Source organism: Bufo gargarizans, chromosome 4 (assembly GCF_014858855.1).
Source record: "Bufo gargarizans isolate SCDJY-AF-19 chromosome 4, ASM1485885v1, whole genome shotgun sequence".
Classification (NCBI taxonomy): domain Eukaryota; kingdom Metazoa; phylum Chordata; class Amphibia; order Anura; family Bufonidae; genus Bufo; species Bufo gargarizans.
In genome coordinates, this window is record NC_058083.1 from 81,075,462 (window position 1) to 81,094,978 (window position 19,517).

At 44.0% G+C, this 19,517-nt stretch overlaps 1 pseudogene; it reads left to right on the forward strand.

Moving 5' to 3' along the window:
* The first annotated feature begins 881 nt into the window (after positions 1 to 881).
* On the forward strand, positions 882 to 961 carry LOC122937323 (annotated as a pseudogene).
* The last annotated feature ends 18,556 nt before the right edge of the window (positions 962 to 19,517 follow it).

Here is a 19,517-nt window from a genome sequence, read left to right on the forward strand (position 1 = left end):
GAGAGCTACGCAGTACAAAGGATTAAGCAAAGAATGGTCAGGAGAAGCCAGGGTCAAATACCAGGAGAGTAGAGAAGTACCAGAGGAGTCCGCAAAGAGTAGTCAGGTGGGAGCTGAGGTCACAATACTAGGATGGATACGCAGTACAGGAGGAGCAGGCAAAGGATCGTCAGGGAACAGGATCAGGTGAGTATTCAGTAGTCCAACAAATAGCCAGGAACCTAGAATTAACAGGCAACCTGTGGCCAGCAGGCTGCCTGTATTTATAGTGGGGTCTAAGGGTCATGTGACGTGGCTAGCATCACATGACCGACAGACAGACAAGTCAAGCACCGAGTGAACAGCTCGGCGCTCAAGGCAGACCTAGGAGCAGGGAGCCTCCCAGCTAGCAAAGTCACCCTGGGAACGAGGCCAAACACAGATCCTCGCTCCCGAAGCTAAGCAGCAGGTCTGCGGCTGATGGGAGACCGAGTGACACTTTCACTATATCGGACAAAAAGTCACAGAAACTAAAGGTATTTAAAGGCATAACAATCTGAATTTCCCTCCCAGCAAAAATCCTGACTGTGCAAGTTAATAACAGAACCATATTCAGGTGTAAGGGGGTTGCTATGCCTCAAAGTTATCGCGTGACTAGCAAGAGATACCTGTTGCTTCTAACACTGACATGATTATTGATGATGGATGCAAATAAATCCAATAATAATGTAATGGCTAGCAAATTGTAGATGGCCATTGGCTCATGGCCATGAACCATGAAGACTAGTGATGAGTAGCATAGGCAATATTTGATTTTACGATATTTTGCTAATTTTTAGCTGAATATTTGCCATAAATTCGAATTCGCGATTGCAAAAATTGGCAAAGTATCACTTGTATGTATCTCTTCTCAGCCTTTTGGCTAAGATCAAGTGTAGTATCTGTTCTTATCAGTGCAGCCTGGCTGTACTGTAAACTCTGTCCGTAGGGATGGTTCTGCATGGCCGCACTATGAGATGGAGGAGAGCAGTGAACCACACAGTAACCCGGGTGTACAGCATGGGGGCCAAGTCAAGTCCTGTGCGAGGTGACCAGGGTGCTGGATCGAAGCCATGAGGCTGAGTTGTGTTGAAAGCCCAAAGTGCAGGGTGCCCCAGAAATCGTGACCCTGGGGTACCTGAACTCTCTGGGGGTGGGATCCCACTGAGTGACGACACATTTGCACAGCACTTTCTTTCCTCACAATTTTAGCACACACACTTCTCTTTGCTCAGCTTCGGCCTTGACAAGATGAGGAATTTTTATAATACCGGTCGAATGTCTGGGCCGTAATGGCACACATTCACTTTATTTTTTATGGTCACTGTGTTTGCACTGTACACATTTGTTTTGTCACTAGGATTTTCAGGGTTGCAGCGCCCTTATGGGTACCCCCTGAGGTCTGGGGGGGAATGTATGGCCATCTTGGTTCAACACCCCCCTGCCAAACCCCTTGGACTCTCCCTCCGGGGAGAGTCCAGACCTTGTTGAAGCTCCTAAAAAATAGGTATTGATAGATAGCATAATGGTGACGGGGACGCTTGTCGGGGAGGAGTATGCGAACGACCGCACAGATTGGAAAAAAATTCTAAATAACGAATATTCGCTATATTGCTATATAATAGTTTTTTAGAATATTCGTCATATTCTAAAACATGAAGTTATAGCAATATAGCAAATATTCATGAAATACACATATAGACTGCAATTTAGCTAATATAGTGCTATAGAATTTTTTTTTATAGTGTAAATTTCTTCCAAATCTGAAGTTCAGAAGAGAGAAAAAAAATTACACTATAAAAAAGATTATAGCACTAAATTAGCCAAATTGCAGTCTATATGTGTATTTTACGAATATTCGCTATATTGCTATTTATTCTTGTTTTAGAATATTACAAATATTCAAAAAAATGAAGTTAGAACAATATAGCGAATATTCGTAAAATACACATATAGACTGCAATTTAGCTAATATAGTGCTATAATCTTTTTTTATAGTCTAATTTTTCTGTCTCTTCTGAACTTCAGATTTGGAAAAAATTTACACTAAAAAAAAAAAAATACTATAGCACTATATCAGCTAAATTGCAGTCTATATGTGTATTTCACAAATATTCCCTATATTGCTATAACTTCGTGTTTTAGAATAAGACAAATATTCTAAAAAACTAAGTTTTAGCAATATAGCAAATATTCGTTATTTAGAATATTCATCTTTTTTTTTTTTCCCAATCTGTACGATCGTTTGCATACTCCTCCTCGACAAGCGTCCCCGTCACCATGGGAACGCCTGTGGGTTAGAATATACCATCAGATCTAAGTTTTCACGATCTCAGGGAAAACTCAGATCCGATGGTATTTTCTAACCCACAGGCGTTCCCATGGTGACGGGGACGCTTGTCGAGGAGGAGTATGCGAACAACTGTACAGATTGGAAAAAAAAAAGTGAATATTCTAAATAGCCAACCAATAGGAAAGTTGCCTTGTACAGTTAAAAGAAAATTGCAATACGCAAATAATTAAATTGCATATTATTTGCGATAAATAGAATAATGACGAATATTCGACTTTGACGAATATTCAATCGAATATTCTCAAAATATCGCAAAATCGAATATGGCACCTCCCGCTCATCACTATATATTATTCAGAAGTTATGAATGCTCGCACATTCCTGTGCATCACGTGCTCATATGTTATTGAGCTGTCCATGATATTCACACAAGCCATTGCAATAAAAATATAAATTAAAATCTCTGGTGATTTCACCAAGTAGATTTACACTTTCTGATAATACATTAAAATATTTACATCTTGGAATGTCTCCTTTTTTTTCCAGTTTTACCAGTTTTCCCAGTTTTTTTTTGCAGCAAGTTTTTTTAATTACATATTTAAAAAATAAATAATTAAAAGTCTCTGCAAAAATCACAGTAAAACCATGACCAAAATTATAACAAAAAAGTAATGATGTTTGGGTTAATATTGAGATTTTGTTTGCTATTCTTAGGCCTTGATGGATCTCAAGCAATCTTGGAACATAAACTCTTCATGACCCAATTTAATGGGAGGTTGTCAAATCCAGCTGACAGAGTTCTAGAAAGATTCTAACTAGAGATGAACTAATCAGTTGTAAATAATTCAGATTCATTATGAATTTAACAAAAATGCAAAGCATTTGTGATTTCTTTTGGACAAATTGTGTAAAAATGGCACCATTTTATGATAAATATTGGTGGAAAAAAACACCGGGAGGAAGAATATGGAGGATAACATGACACTGGGTGGAAGTAGGGGAGGGCGCTTGTCCCGATAAACTTTTTACAGCAATATTGCCATTAAACCCGTGTTATTAAACTTGTTGCATTATAGCAAAAGCATTTTACGGCAATAACACTATTAATATACACTGGCTGTCCCAAAAAAAAAAAGTCGCCACCTGGATTTAGCTAAGCAAATAGGTATGAGCCTCCTATTGGATAATTACTGCATGGGCGATTATTTTTCAGCTGGTAATAAGTTATTTATTTAAACTGTTATTTAACCCCAACTAGTGCAATGAGTTGCTTCTCATTTCTTAAACAATCACGTCAAAAGACACATCTCGTGGTTGTGGAAAAGAGAAAACATCTAAGGAGATTGCAGAAACGACTAAAATTGGGTTAAGAACTGTCCAACGCATTATTAAAAACTGGAAGGATAGTGGGGACCCATCGTATTCGAGGAAGAAATGTGGCGGGGAAAAAAAATCCTGAATGATCATGATCAGCGATCACTTAAGCGTTTGGTGAAATCAAATCGAAGAAAAACAACAGTAGAACTTAGGGCTATGTTTAATAGTGAAAGTAAGAGCAGAGCAACCTTTTATTGCTCCTTTGTCTTTAAAAACATTAGCAATTCAGAAAAAAAAACTGTAGCAATTTTGCCACTACCATTTAATAATCTGTGTACCAAACCTGTGACCTTTCATTTATACAAAATCTATGACTTTTCATTTACAGTCCTCATAATAAAAGAGAAGCGTGGAAAAAGAAAGACCCAGGCTTCATCATCCGAGAGTCAGAATGTGGGTAGTAGCAGCAGTAGTAGCACCAGCCATCTGGCCAGTAGTAGTAGTAGCAGTGGCACTCGTGGCAAATATAGAGCATGGTGGTGACAGTGGTAGCAAAAGTGGCACTCGTGGCAAATATAGAGCATGGAATCCAGATGAGGGCCAAGGATCTCATGATGACATACAGTTTAAAAGTCTGATAGAGATGAGATTGTTGAGGATATGGCATAAGAGGAGGAAGATGTGCCTGTGGGGCAATAGAGGCGTAGGCAACGTATGGCCAAAACTTCCCAAAAACTGGCAGATCTGCTTCTATTGTGGTCAGCTCAGGAATCGGTGATGCCACTAATACTGTGGGCATAGGCTCAAAATGTCCTAGATCTAGGCCAAGCTTGGCTGCCCCTAGCAATATGTGAGCAACTCCCATATGGTGTTTTTTTCCCCACAAGGCCGGCACACAAAACCACAACTGTGTGCAAGATCTACAGGATTAAAATAAGCTGTGGGCATTCAAACACAAACATAGGTAACAAGGCTCCATTGCAGCACATCAGGTGGAATCAGGTGGGTGGGAAAATATAACTGGCCAGCATTCCTAATCAGAGCAAGTCTGTCATCCTCCTTGTTTTCTTTGTTGCAACCACCCCTCATCCCCAAGGAGGACAGCATCCTTGCCATCATTGTCAGCTGCTTCTTCTCCTGCTCAAACACCTCCTCCTCCTTGTCCTTCCCTTCATTGTAGGGCATCCATAACCATATGTGTGGCCACAAGAAAACTATTCTTGACCACCAAATAGTTTATGTGCAAGCTGAACACATGGCCTAGATGCTGGCAGATCAGTTGCAGCCTTATCACTTAGTTGTGGTAAATGTGGTGCAGTTCTGCTCCTTCTCCAAAATGCAGTTGTTGCCAAATTCCGTAATTGGGACTTTTGGACAGGTGGCCATAGTTGTGCAGTTCTGCACCTTCTTCAAAATGCAATCCCTTTCTAAAACTAAATAATTATTCTCTAAGTCATCAGCCACAGTTTTTGCAATATCCCGTCAATTGGACTTCGGTCCAGTTGTCAGTAGTTGCCCAGTTCTGCGCCTTCACGAAATTTAATTCCGCTCTATGATATTTTTACTTCTGCCCAGCCATCCATTATTTTCCCAAAAATTATTTCAAATTATCTAGTTATCTAAATGACTGTGGCCTTTACCTGACACATACCCTGTTCCCTGACCCCATGGATTTCTGGGGAAGCAGATTGGGTCAGTGGCCATAACTGGCCCAGTTTGCTCTCTCTGTACTGTCTTGTCCAGCCTCCAATGTCATTTCAGAGAGGGTTTTCAGTGCAGCAGGTGGTCTTGTTACACCTAAATTTTTCCCATAGTATGTACAGAGCACAAAACTACCAACATTTAACAATTATGTAGTCCTTTAAACCAGGTAACATCCAACTGATATCGCTGTTGTAGAACTCTTCCCCAACAGCATTGACCTGCTGATTACTTGCTCTGGGACTTAAAGATTGGGATGGAGAGGGAAACTGATCACTGAGGCATTGTACAACTTTTATAATTTTCCGTGGACTTAAAGGGGTTGTCCGGGTTCAGAGCTGAACCCGGACATACCTCCATTTCCCCCCCGGCAGCCCCCCTGACATAAGCATTGGAGCAGTTCATGCTCCGATGCTCTCCTTTGCCCTGCGTTAAATTGCGCAGGGCAAAGGCATTTTTTGGAGATCCGGTGATGTACCAGGGCTCTCCATGGGGCTGACAGGAACCCCGGTGACATCACCGGCACTGATGGACAGGATTTAGCTCTGCCCTAGCCAGTAAAACAGTGACGTCACCGAACACAGTTTCCACCCAGCAGTGTGTTATTGAAAACAAAAGAGCCCTGTGCGATTTAGCGCAGGGCAAGGGAGTGCATCGGAGCACTCCGATGCTAGCCTCAGGGGGGCTGTCTGGGTGAAAATAAGTGTATGTCCGGGTTCAGCTCCAGACAACCCTTTTAAGTGCTTTCCCAAGACTTTGCCTACTATTGTACGGAAATGATGAAGGTAAAGCATATTCAGGACTGCATGGAGTATCGGCAACTGCTGTAGATGTAGAAGCTTTATCTTGTGAACTGTCTTCTGCTTGTCTCTGTATGTTCTTTGAGCAATATTATGCTGTTTGTTGAATTTCTTAAGTTGTCTTGGTGTTTCATTGCTTCATGCAGGCCTGCATCTTTTTGTCTTTGTCGACTTTCACGTCATCTCTCAGCATCAGTTTTACCCATCTTTCTCAAAGACAAAATAAATTGGATGCTACATAGACCTATACTACCACTTTAGTCAGCATGAAATAGCCTTATGGACATTCAGGTGATTCTGTCACACACACGTGATTCCGTCACAGTGCCATAACTGTCCTAATAACATGTGAGAATTTGTGACTTTTTACAGTAATAATCCTGGTAAAGGTAGTGCTTTGCACAAAACTTTTTACTGACCTGTATAAAATACTGACCCGTATAGCAAAAAAAATCTCAGTTATCGTGACGGAATCACATGCTCATGCACACCATCTTTAACCCTTTCATGACCAATGGTCATTGATGCCCCAGTGTCCAGGTCAAAATTTACAAATCTGACATGTGTCGCTTTATGTGGTAATAGCTTTGGAACACTTTTACTTATCCAAGCCATTCTAAGATTGTTTTCTCGTGACACATTGTACTTCATGATAGTCATATATTTGACTCAATATATTTCACCTTTATTTATGAAAAGATCCCAAATTTACAAAAAAAATTGAAAAATTCACAATTTTCCAAATTTCTATTTCTCTGCTTCTAAAACAGAAAGTGATACCTAATAAAATATTTATTACTTAACATTCCCCATATGTCTACTTTATGTTGGCATCATTTTGGAAATGTCATTTTATTTTTTTAGGACGTTAGAAGGCTTAGAAGTTTAGAAGCAATTCTTACAATTTTAAAGAAAAATTTCCAAAACCCACTTTTAAAGGACCAGTTCAGGTCTGAAGTCCCTTTGTGGGGCTTACATAGTGGAAACCCCCATAAATGACACCAATATAGAAGCTGCACCCCTCAAGTTACTCAAAACTGATTTTACAAACTTTGTTAACCCTTTAGGCGTTCCACAAGAATTAAAGGAAAATGGAGATGAAATTTAAAAATTTCACTTTTTTGGCAGGTTTTCCATTTTATATATTTTTTTTCTTTAACACATTGAGGGTTAACAGCTAAACAAAACTCAATATTTATTACCCTGATTCCGCGGTTTACAGAAACACCCCACATATGATCGTAAACTGCTGTACGGGCACACGGCAGGGCGCAGAAGGAAAGGAATGCCATACGGTTTTTGGAAGGTAGATTGTGCTGGATTGGTTTTCTGAACGCCATATGTTTTTTGTTTTTCTGCCGATTGTCTTGTGCAGGAGCTCGTTTTTTGCAGAAAGTGTTGAGGTTTTTATTGGTACCATTTTTGGGTACATAGGATTTTTTGATCATTCATTATTACACTTTATGGGGCAAGGTGACCCAAAAATTGGCTGTTTTGGAACAGTTTTCATTTATTTATTTTTACAGCGTTCATCTGAGGAGTTAGGTCATGTGATAGTTTTATAGAGAAGATCGTTACGGACGTGGCAATACCTAATATGTATACGTTTTCTTATTTATTTAAGTTTTACACAATAATAGCATTTCTGAATCCCAAAAAATGATGTTTTAGTGTCTCTATAGTCTGAGAGCCATATCTTTTTTATTTTTTGGGCGATTGTCTTAAATAGGGAATCATTTTTTGCGGGACGAGGTGACGGTTTGATTGGTACTATTTTGGGGGTCATAAGCCTTTTTGATCGCTTGCTGTTGCACTTTTTGGGATGTAAGGTGACAAAAATAGCTTTTTTGGCACTGTTTTTTTAATTTTATTTTTATGGTGTTTATCGGACGGGGTCCATCATGTGATATATTTATAGAGACGGTCGTTACGGACGCGGTGACACCTAATATGTGTATTTTATTTTATTTTTTCATTTTTTTATAGGAAAAGGCAATGTCTTTTTTTATTTACATTTTTTTATTTATTGATTTATTTTTACTTTTATTATTTTCACTTTTTTTTTTATCAGTTCCCTCTTGGATCTTGAAGATCCAGTGGGGCTGATAGTTGTACTATACTTTGCAATGCTCTTGCATTCCAAAGTATAGTACTTCCAGATTGCCTGTAGGTGGCAGCACTGGACACCTTTGCCATGGCAACCGGACGCTTTTGCAAAGCGTCCGGTTGCCATGGCAACCATCGGGTGCTGCAATCACAGCGCTGCAGCCCCGATGGTGGAGAGAGGGAGCTCCCTCCCTCTGTTAACCTCATGGATGCCGCAACCGCGGCATCTATGGGGTTACAGGAGAGTGTCAGCATAGAGCTGACACTCTGCTGATGGCGGCGGCTCGGGAATGGAGCCGCCGCCATCACACACAGAATGGGGAATTGGGGGCAGCGCTGGAAGGGAGGGGGGGATAAATCGGGGGTACAAACTACAGGAGGGGCGGAGGGGCGGACAGAAAATTAATGCAGGGGGCGGGGAGGAGCGGATCGCATGGCAGGAAGGAGATGAGGGCCAGATCGGCAAGGCACAGTGGGGCATCATGGTCTTAGAGCTGCACAGATCGGGGGGGGGGGGGTGCATGAGGAACACTATCGGCTTTCAGGCTCTGATCTGCAGAGCGCAGATCAGAGCCTGAAACCGGCATTTTAACACTGCCGCGATCCGATTGGTTAGTCTGCACAGACTAACCAATCGGATCGATTGCCGGCAAGGGGCCACTCTGATTGGTCCCTTGCCGGCATTACTGCACTGTATGCTGTCCGTGACAGCATACAGTGCAGGGGCAGAAGCTTTAATCCAAGCGCTTTGCAGCGCTTGGATTAAAGAGCTTGTTTGACGTTTATATACGTGGTAGCTGCACGGGGTATGTGCAGCTATCACGTATATATACAGATTGCGGTCGTGAAGGGGTTAAACAGCTAGTGGTTGACTTGTAAATAGTGGCGTTAGAGGCCCCCCCCCCCCGCTGATTCCCCCAGGTGAATACTAATGAGCGCTTCTATTATGGAAGCGCTCATTAGTACCGAAGGACCAGGAAGTGGTGAACGCTCTGTACTCATCACTTCCTGGTCCTCAGCTGTCGACTGTGTGGGGGCTCTGTGACCTCACGCTGTGCGCGCCAGTTTAGCGCACAGTCGACTGGGGAGGGAGAAAATTGCTGGCGGCGTCCGTCCAGGAGCAGGAAAGGTAAGTGTTTTTTTATTTTATAAAAAATTTGGCTGCTGGGGGCATAATGGGGGCTAATTGGAGGCATATGGGGGCTAATTGGAGGCATATGGGGGCTAATAGGAGGCATATGGGGGCTAATTGGAGGCATATGGGGGCTAATAAGAGGCATATGGGGGCTAATTGGAGGCATATGGGGGCTAATTAGAGGCATATGGGGGCTAATTAGAGGCATATGGGGGCTAATTGGAGGCATATGGGGGCTAATTGGAGGCATATGGGGGCTAATGATGCATAATGGGGGGCTAATTAGAGACACAATGGGGGCTAATTAGACTATTAGAGGTATATGGGGGCTAATGAGGCATATGGGTGCTAATAAGAGGCGTAATGGGAGCTAATTAAGCATATGGGAGTTAATTAGGCATATGGGGGCTAATAAGAGGCATAATGTGGGCTAATTAGAGGCATAATGGCTTATATTAGGGGCTAATGAAGCAAAATGGGGGCTAATTAGAGGAATAATGGGGGCTAATGAGGCATAAGGGCTTATAATGGGGGCTAATGAGGCATAAGGGCTGATATGGGGGCTGATATGAGAGGCATAATGAGGACTAATGAGAGGCATAATGTGTCATCAACAGATGCCCCCATAACAGTGTGTCTTCCACAGATCCACCATAACAGTGCGCCTGCGCACTGACGAGAGACAGAAAGAAGGGGAAAGAATCAGCGGAAGCAAGCAGAGGACGGCACAGCAGACGACTGAATAGCTTCTTTTGTAAGTAAATTGTTTTATTATAAATGTATCCCTGCAGACCGCAATTCTCTCGTATTTTGTAATCTTATTTATATATACTTATTTTGTTTTTGCCCCCCCCCCATTTATGACTGTGGTATCTTTGTGCCCCCCCCCCCTACCCTATATATTGTTCCTAGAGTCGCCACTGCTTGTAAACATGGTGGAAAGTCTCTATCTATTAATATCAAATCTCTAATGCATGCTACAAGTGACTGCACTTACCAAACAAATGTCAAAACATCCTGGCTTACTTGATGGTATCACAAACTTGACAAAGAATGCACCATCTGTGCAAGCAAATCGGCCATCTTGGTTTACAATGTTGCTACATCAAGGCGCTTTTTTTAAAGTTACAAAACAATATTTTGTAACTTATCAGTCATGTTAATGCTCCGTGCTTCTGCAGTCCGCATCGGGTCTTGGCTGTCATTCACGCAGCGGATGTCACGCACGGCATCCGCTCGTGTGAAGCAGCCCTTACTCCTTATGAAAAAAATATATAAAAATTGGGGCTAAGCAATTGTAATATGTAATTTTTTCATTTTCCCAGCCAAATGTTTCTAAATTCTATAACAAGTGTTTCTAAAGTGTATACTAGTGGACAGTGATGGATGAACATCTGCCGGGACGGTTCGCGAACGCGATCAAATGTTCGCGAACCGCAAGTTCGCGGTGGGTCCCATTCATTTTAGTGGCAGGCGAACCTGAAAAACCTTCAGCTCATATTTGCAGCCAAGAAATAATTACTAGAAGTGCACAAATAGTCCCACAACATGGACAGTGACATACCAGATGTATTATTCCAATTTGCGATCTCCATTCATTAATTTTATTTTTTCAATGAGAAATATCGGCAATATCATCTTTGCTTACGCGCATGCCCAAATGCACTATACAGTACCCAAATGCACTATATAGAAAGTATATTGGTATATAACACCCCGCTTCAATCAGTTTTTTGGGGGGTCACTGGTATATCACACCAGTAGAAATTATTTGTTCCAATAACGCTTGTCCCTCTATATACCTGCAGTATCGCAGCAGAACCGCACACAACTGCCGCACAATACAAGTGCACTATAATATACTTTCTAACATAGAAAGTATATTATAACATTGTACAAGGAAGGCAATCCATTAGAATATACATGAAGATAAAACGTAACCTTTAATAATGTTACTATGAGGGTCCATTCACACGTCCGTAAGTGTTTTGCGGATCCACAAAACACGGACACCGGCAATGTGCATTCCGCAATTTGCGGAATGCACATCGCCGGCACTATAATAGAAAATGCCTAATCTTGTCTGCAATTGCGGACAAGAATAGGACATGTTCTATTTTTTTGCAGAAACGAAAACACGGATGCGGAAGTGCGGAACCGCAAATGCGGATGCGGATCCGCAAATGCGGATGCGGACAGCAGATTCCGGCCCCACTGAAAATTAATGGGTCTTCACCGGTTCCGCAAAATTGAGGAATGGATGCGGACCCATTTTGCGGACGTGTGAATGGAAAAGATATCCCTCAAAATGAAAATAAATTAAATTCTTAAAGTTAAGCAAAAAGCATAGATGTGGTAGGCAATAAAAAGTGCTCGGCGGCACCAAATCAGAAACCATATGTCCTACCACAATCCGGGGGGTTCCAGTGCACATCGATGAATCCAGGAGGGAAAGCAAAAAACATCTATCCCTGGGCTAGATGATGATGTGGTATTAAAGGACAGGGTGGGCAAAGAACTGTCCCTGATATTGCCCTACAGGGGGGTGCTATTCTGGCCCTAATAGCCTAACCACAGAGGACCCGCCCTGATAAGAGCGACCTTGTCCGGAACCTTACCCTATATAAAAATGGCCCTAGTAAGCCCCTAGCCCCTAGACCCCTGACTTCCATGTGATCACTATATAGATCTATGTGTTTTTGACTCATTATAAAAGTATATTATAAGTATATCGCACACCTCCGTGGCTCACACCTACCGATAGCACACCTATACTAGTCCTTATAATTACTTTTGTGGCCCTATTAGCTAGCGTTTGGTGTCCCTAACAGCCTGTCCTTGCTCCACACAGCAACCTCTCCCTACACTGGCAAAACATTAAATGTAAAATGGCGACCATATCAGGTTTATTTATAAGGTAGAGGGTATGTCCATGTGCTGAAACGTCTCAATTGGCTGTCCTGTACCACCTCATGGATGTGTCATGGGGCAAAGTTCTTCACAATGTAAAAGAATATGGCGGGAGCAGATATCTCCATACATTCGCATGTTCGGCGAATCGCGAACACGCAAAGTTTGCCGCGAAACGACCGCCGGGCGAACCACAAGGCTATCTCTACTAGTGGGCTCTTTGTGCCCACAACACCTTTTGAAAAATTTCTTGAGGATTTTTTTTTCTAAAAGGGGTCACTTCTTGGGGTTTTCTACTGAAATGTGACAGAGCACCCAAAAACCATCTCAGCAAAATCTTCCTTCCAAAAGCCATATACACTAGTGCTGCTTTCCTTCCTAGCCTTCTGGTGTGCCCATACAGCAGTTTATGACCACATATGGGGTGATGCTGTGTTCAGGAGAAAATGGGTAACAAATTGTGGGGTGATTTTTTTTACCCCTTATATAAAAATGAAAAATTAGGGGCCATGTATGAATGATTTCTATAATGTAAACTACTCAAAGTTGCTTCATTATTGAATTGGTTTTTAAAAAAAAAGGCAGGAAATTTTAAACATTGTTTCTTAAAATATTTTCTAAGTAAAGTTAAACATATCAACCCAAATTTACTTCTAGCATGAAATACAATGTGCCACCAGAAAACAAACTCATATGAGGTTGAATAAGTGAAGGTATTTAAAAGTTATTAGCACATAAAGTCATACAGTACATGTCAGATTTGCAAAATTTGCCTCTGCCCTTTAGATGAAAACTGGCTGTGTTCTAATTGGGCCAAATACAACAATGGGTATTTCTAGGTAAGAAATAGCATCAGTATATATACAGTTGCAAGAAAAAGTATGCAAACCCTTTGGAATGATATGGATTTCTGCACAAATTGGTCATAAAATATGATCTGATCTTCATCTAAGTTACAACAATAGACAATCACAGTCTGCTTAAACTAATAACACACCATGTAAAGATTCACAGTGCAGGTGGAAAAAGTATGTGAACCCTTGAATTTAAAAACTGGTTGAACCTCCTTTGGCAGCTATAACTTCAACCAAACGTTTCCTGTAGTTGCAGATCAGACGTGCACAACGGTCAGGAGTAATTCTTGACCATTCCTCTTTACAGAACTGTTTCAGTTCAGCAATATTCTTGGGATGTCTGGTGTGAATCGCTTTCTTGAGGTCATGACACAGCATCTCAATCGGGTTGAGGTCAGAACTCTGACTTGGCCACTCCAGAAGGCGTATTTTCTTCTGTTTAAGCCATTCTGTTGTTGATTTGGGTTGTTGTCCTGTTGCAACACCCATCTTCTGTTGAGCTTCAGCTGGTGGACAGATGGCCTCAAGTTCTCCTGCAAAATGTCTTGATAAACTTGGGAATTCATTTTTCCTTTGATGATAGCAATCCATCCACGCCCTGACGCAGCAAAGCAGCCCCAAACCATGATGCCCCCAACACCATACTTCACAGTTGGGATGAGGTTTTGATGTTGGTGTGCTGTGCCTCCTTTTCTCCACACATAGTGTTGTGTTTCTCCCAAACAACTCAACTTTGGTTTCATCTGTCCACAGAATATTTTGCCAGTACTGCTGTGGAACATCCAGGTTCTCTTGTGCAAATTGTAAACATGCAGCAATGTTTTTTTTGGACAGCAGTGGCTTCCTCTGTAGTATCCTCCCATGAAATCCATTCTTGTTTAGTGTTTTTCGTATCGTAGATTCGCTAACAGGGATGTTAGCATATGCCAGAGACTTTTGTAAGTCTTTAGCTGACCCTCTAGGATTCTTCTTCACCTCATTGAGCAGTCTGCGCTGTGCTCTTGCAGTTATCTTTATAGGATGGCCACTACTAGGGAGAGTAGCAGCAGTGCTGAGCTTTCTCCATTTATAGACAATTTGTCTTACCGTGGACTGATGAACAGCAATGCTTTTGGAGATATATTTTTTTAACCCTTTCCAGCTTTATGCAAGTCAACAATTCTTAATCGTAGGTCTTCTGAGAGCTCTTTTGTGCGAGGCATCATTCACATCAGGCAATGCTTCTTGTGAAAAGCAAACCCAGAACTGGAATGTGTTTTTTTATAGGGCAGGGCAGCTGTAACCAACACCTCCAATCTCATCTCATTGATTGGACTCCAGTTGGCTGACACCTCACTCCAATTAGCTCTTGGAGATGTCATTAGTCTAGGGGTTCACATACCTTTTCCACCTGCACTGTGAATGTTTACATGGGGTGTTCAATAAAAACATGGTAACATTGAATTCTTTGTGTGTTATTAGATTAAGCAGACTGTGATTGTCTATTGTTGTGACTTAGATGAAGATCAGATCACATTTTATGACCAATTTGTGCAGAAATCCATATCATTCCAAAGGGGGTCACATACTTTTGCTTGCAACTGTATATATATAGATATACACCCATGCAACACCAGATATATATGTTAGCTGATATAGCACAGTATAACAGGGGTTTTTCTTGCATATAATTGTATAAAAAACATATTCTACTGTATTCTTTAAACATAGCTTGACATAGGTATTGACAATACCAGTCTGGTTAATGACACATTGGACATGTATGTAGGGGAATTTCACATTGTATTCACTAAATATTGCTATCAAATGTGGTGTGAACCTAACCTTTATAGATTCAGCAGTTTTATCCTGTTATTTGCAGTGCTCTTGGTAATATCACCACGTGTTATCTTTCGTTTTCCATGGGACTGCAGGCAAATTTAATAATTATCCTGATTTGATTCAATAGTTAATAGAGAGGTGCTCATATCCTAGCCTGAGTGAAGAGTGGCTAAAAAAGCTCTCCTCTAGAAGATTTGTCCTGTCTTGTAATGCTTAATTTCCCCTGCGGTGGCGCTGTAGGGAAGTTGAACACTTACAGCCAGGTTTACACATACATTAGATTTGGTCACTGGTGGTCCCAGCAGGGGATGCTTTCTGATCAGACTATTGCCAAGTGACCTTTCTGACAAGTACTAAGGCTGAAGCTCAGCCTGTGTTTGTGGGAGGGGCGGAGGAGGCCTATTTAGCGCCGCCTCACGCTCCCATCAGGGACGCCGCGCTTTCACGTGACGTCTCTGTGCATCGAGGTCTCAGTGCCGCTGCTGCTTACCTACGCTGCTGCTCCTTCAGCCTCCGCTCGAAGCATTACCTCCCCTGGAACCACGCTCCCTCGGTAAGCCAAGCGGCGCCTTGAGCTGCTCCCTGTCTGGGAGCCTCGGCGCCGCGCTCCCACATACCCACATACCCACATGTCGCTTCCTGGCCTCGCCTCCCGCCGATCGCCAGGCAGCATCAAAACCGCGTCCCCAGCGCTCCCACTCACCGCGCATGTCCGCAACCTGGCCCCACCTCCCGCACCGGCTGGTCTCCAGGCAGCACTGATGCCGGCCGCCCCCCCCCCCTCCACCATTAACCCCTTCACCTGGCAATAGCATCCTGGCTTCATCAGGGTGCTTAAAAATGTACATTCAAATGCTCAACTTGCAAACCTGACAGCTGAGGCCTCCCCACAAGCGGGGGCCTCAGCAAAAACAGCACATACCTGGGCAATGAGCTGGCTTGGGGCACCAGCAACAACCGAAACAAGGTTCCAAACAGAGGAAACCCATGCACGCCACCCACAGCCATGCTTCAGACACTTCACCAAGTCCCACATGCCGGAGCCAGGCCCCAACCAAAAAACAAAACAAAAAAACTCTCATTTCAGCTACACACATACGCTGCATATTTCATTTCACGCCATTATCTGCCTAGCAGAGTCATGTCAATGTTTTTCTTCCTTAAAAATTTCATCCACGTTATGGTCTGCCACGCAGCAGATTCATGTCATTTTTCCTCAGGTTCGCTTACGCTATCGTCTGCCACGCAGCAGATTCATGTCATTTTTCCTCAGGTTCGCTCACGCTATTGTCTGCCACGCAGCAGATTCATGTCATTTTTCCTCAGGTTCGCTTACGCTATCGTCTGCCACGCAGCAGATTCATGTCTTTTTTCCTTAGGTTCGCTCACGCTATTGTCTGCCACGCAGCAGATTCATGTTATTTTTCCTCAGGTTCGCTTACGCTATCGTCTGCCACGCAGCAGATTCATGTCATTTTTCCTTAGGTTCGCTCACGCTATTGTCTGCCACGCAGCAGATTCATGTCAATTCTTTCTTCCTTAAAGTTCCATCCACGCCATTGTCTGCCACGCAGCAGATTCAGGTCAATTTCCTCAGGTTCGCTCACGCTATTATCTGCCACGCAGCAGATTCATGTCTTTTTTCCTTAGGTTCGCTCACGCTATTGTCTGCCACGCAGCAGATTCATGTTATTTTTCCTCAGGTTCGCTTACGCTATCGTCTGCCACGCAGCAGATTCATGTCATTTTTCCTTAGGTTCGCTCACGCTATTGTCTGCCACGCAGCAGATTCATGTCAATTCTTTCTTCCTTAAAGTTCCATCCACGCCATTGTCTGCCACGCAGCAGATTCAGGTCAATTTCCTCAGGTTCGCTCACGCTATTATCTGCCACGCAGCAGATTCATGTCACTTTCCTCAGGTTCGCTCATGCTATTATCTGCCACGCAGCAGATTCATGTCAATTTTCCTTCCTTAAGTTCCATCCACGCTATTGTCTGCCACGCAGCAGATTCAGGTCAACTTCCTCATGTTCGCTCACGCTATTATCTGCCACGCAGCAGATTCATGTCACTTTCCTCAGGTTCGCTCACGCTATTATCTGCCACGCAGCAGATTCATGTCAATTTTCCTTCCTTAAGTTCCATCCACGCTATTGTCTGCCACGCAGCAGATTCATGTCAATTTCCTCATGTTCGCTCACGCTATTATCTGCCACGCAGCAGATCCATGTTAATTTTCCTTCCTTAAAGTTTCATCCACGCTATCGTCTGCCACGCAGCAGACTCATGTCGAATTTCTTCCTTAAGTTTTATCCACGCTATGGTCTACCACGCAGCAGAACACCTCAGTTCTCGAGCATGTTTCAGATTTCATCCACCGCCCCGACACGTATCAGGCACAGGTTCGCACGCTCACGCACCACTCACCCGCCTCGTCCTGACCCAGGCGCTTCAACGCGCCTCACGAGCTTCACTTCTAGCCCGCAGCTAGTTCACGGGTTCGGCCGCCTGCAAGGCATCGGATCATTCAGGGGCCGTCCTTCGCACCCTGATTCACGCCAGGATTTTACCTTCTCCCGCTTATCTCAAACATCACCCCATGTTTCTAGGGTCCCTCCGGAGGCCTGCTCGTGTCAAAATTCGCTAGGCGAATTCCCCAAGGTACCAGTCCTAGGTCACCTTTTTCATCCAGGTCGTTTTCATTTACGATTTCATGAGCCGAGTCCAGGTAAGTTGGTTTCACTACTTCAGTTCTTAGGGTCAGGCCAGCATCGACAGGTCCTTCCTTCGGGGGGCTGAGGCCAGCGCATCAGGTAGGTTGGGCCTCTTAACCTCTTCCTGGTAACGGATTGGGTCACTCTTCGGTGTCATTCAGAGGGTTTCACGGACTCACTCACTGGTGTCAAGTGGCTCAACCACCCTTCTCACTCTCCATTTTCCTTTTCACAGCATAATGTCCCACGCATCGGATATCGCCGAGACTCGCTCCATCCCGGAATCACCCGGCTCAGCCCACGGAAGCAACTTTTCAGGCAGGCAATGGACCATCCCTAAACTTATGGCCGAATTAACCAGGAGAAACATCCGCTATCCTGCCACAGCCCGCAAAGCTGACTTGTACAGGCTGCTAACGGCAAGGCCTATCCCAGCGGCTGCAGAGCAGGTGTCTCTGTCCACGGTCCAGACTGCGCTGACCCAGCTTCATGCGGCGATCAACACTCTCACCAGCTCAGTGTCCGACATGCAGACCAGGTTGCTAGCGGTGGAAACCAGGCCATCAAGCCCAAGCACTCCCATCTCTCCAGTTCCAGGCCCGTCTGCCATCCACGCCCCAACTCCGAGCCAAGCCCCCAGCTCCTTCACAATTTCCCCATCACATTTTGTTCCCGACAATGTCCGGAAGGATATTTTGGCAGGTAAAGACGTTAACTTGGCTTCCATACTTATTTCCACCCACAACTTCGACGAGAACAGGACCATTGCCTGTGGAGATATATCGGTGGTTCTCAAGTCCAAGGATGCCCGGCTGCACAAAAAACTCTCCATCCCAGAGTTTGTGTTGGCCTTCAGCCTTTTCCGAGAGATCTTATGCTCGGCCCAACCGCACCGCAGAGAGGAACTTGACACCTACCTCTACAGGGTCACTGATTTGGGACACAAGTACGGAGGTCACGCATTTTACGACTACCATCATTCCTTCTCGGCCAAAGCCGCCGCTGCTCTGTCCCAGTTCCGGCACATCACGGACTGGTCCATACTAGACATGGAGCTCTTCTGCAGGCACTTCGCTGGCCTCAAAGCTCCCACCTGCGCCAACTGCCAGTCCATCCTGCATTCCTCCGACTGGTGTCCCAACTCAGGGGCCCTGGCCCAAGGCAGACCCTCCGCTCTCCCTTCCACCTCTTCAAGTTCAGGGCAGAACGCAGACAAATGGGGCAGGCCCATAGTGTTTTTGGGCAGAAGCCAAATCTGTAACAATTTCAATTGGTCCGACTGCTATTTTTCAAAATGCAAGGCCCTGCATATTTGCACTATCTGTTTCAGGGCCCACCCCCAGTCGTCTTGTCCGCAAAGGGCATCAAAACAGCTATGACTAGCCGGAGTCAACACTGATCTGCTAGCCGCCCTCCTGCTGCATCACCACGATCCCGCCTTTGTGCAGTTTTTGGTCTCCGGGTTCTCACAAGGGTTCCATACAGGGCTAGTTTCCTACCCGCAAACTACTTGGGAAGGCCCCAATCTTCGTTCTGCCTTGGCGGATCCCGAATCAGTAGACTCCCTCACCCAGTCCGAGATCAGCAAGGGTTTCCTCCTGGGTCCATTCATAGTCCCCCCCTTCGACATCTGGAGGGCCAACCCCATTGGCCTAGTTACGAAAAAAAATTCAAATAAAAAAAGGCTGATATTTGACCTCTCTGCTCCTCATGTTTCCAGCACACCTAGCTTAAATTCGCTCATCCCTTCAGAAGACTTCTCCATGCGGTACTCCACCTTGGACAACGCCATTCGGTTGATCCTCCAGCTGGGGTCGGGCGCGTGGCTTTCCAAGGCGGACATCGCC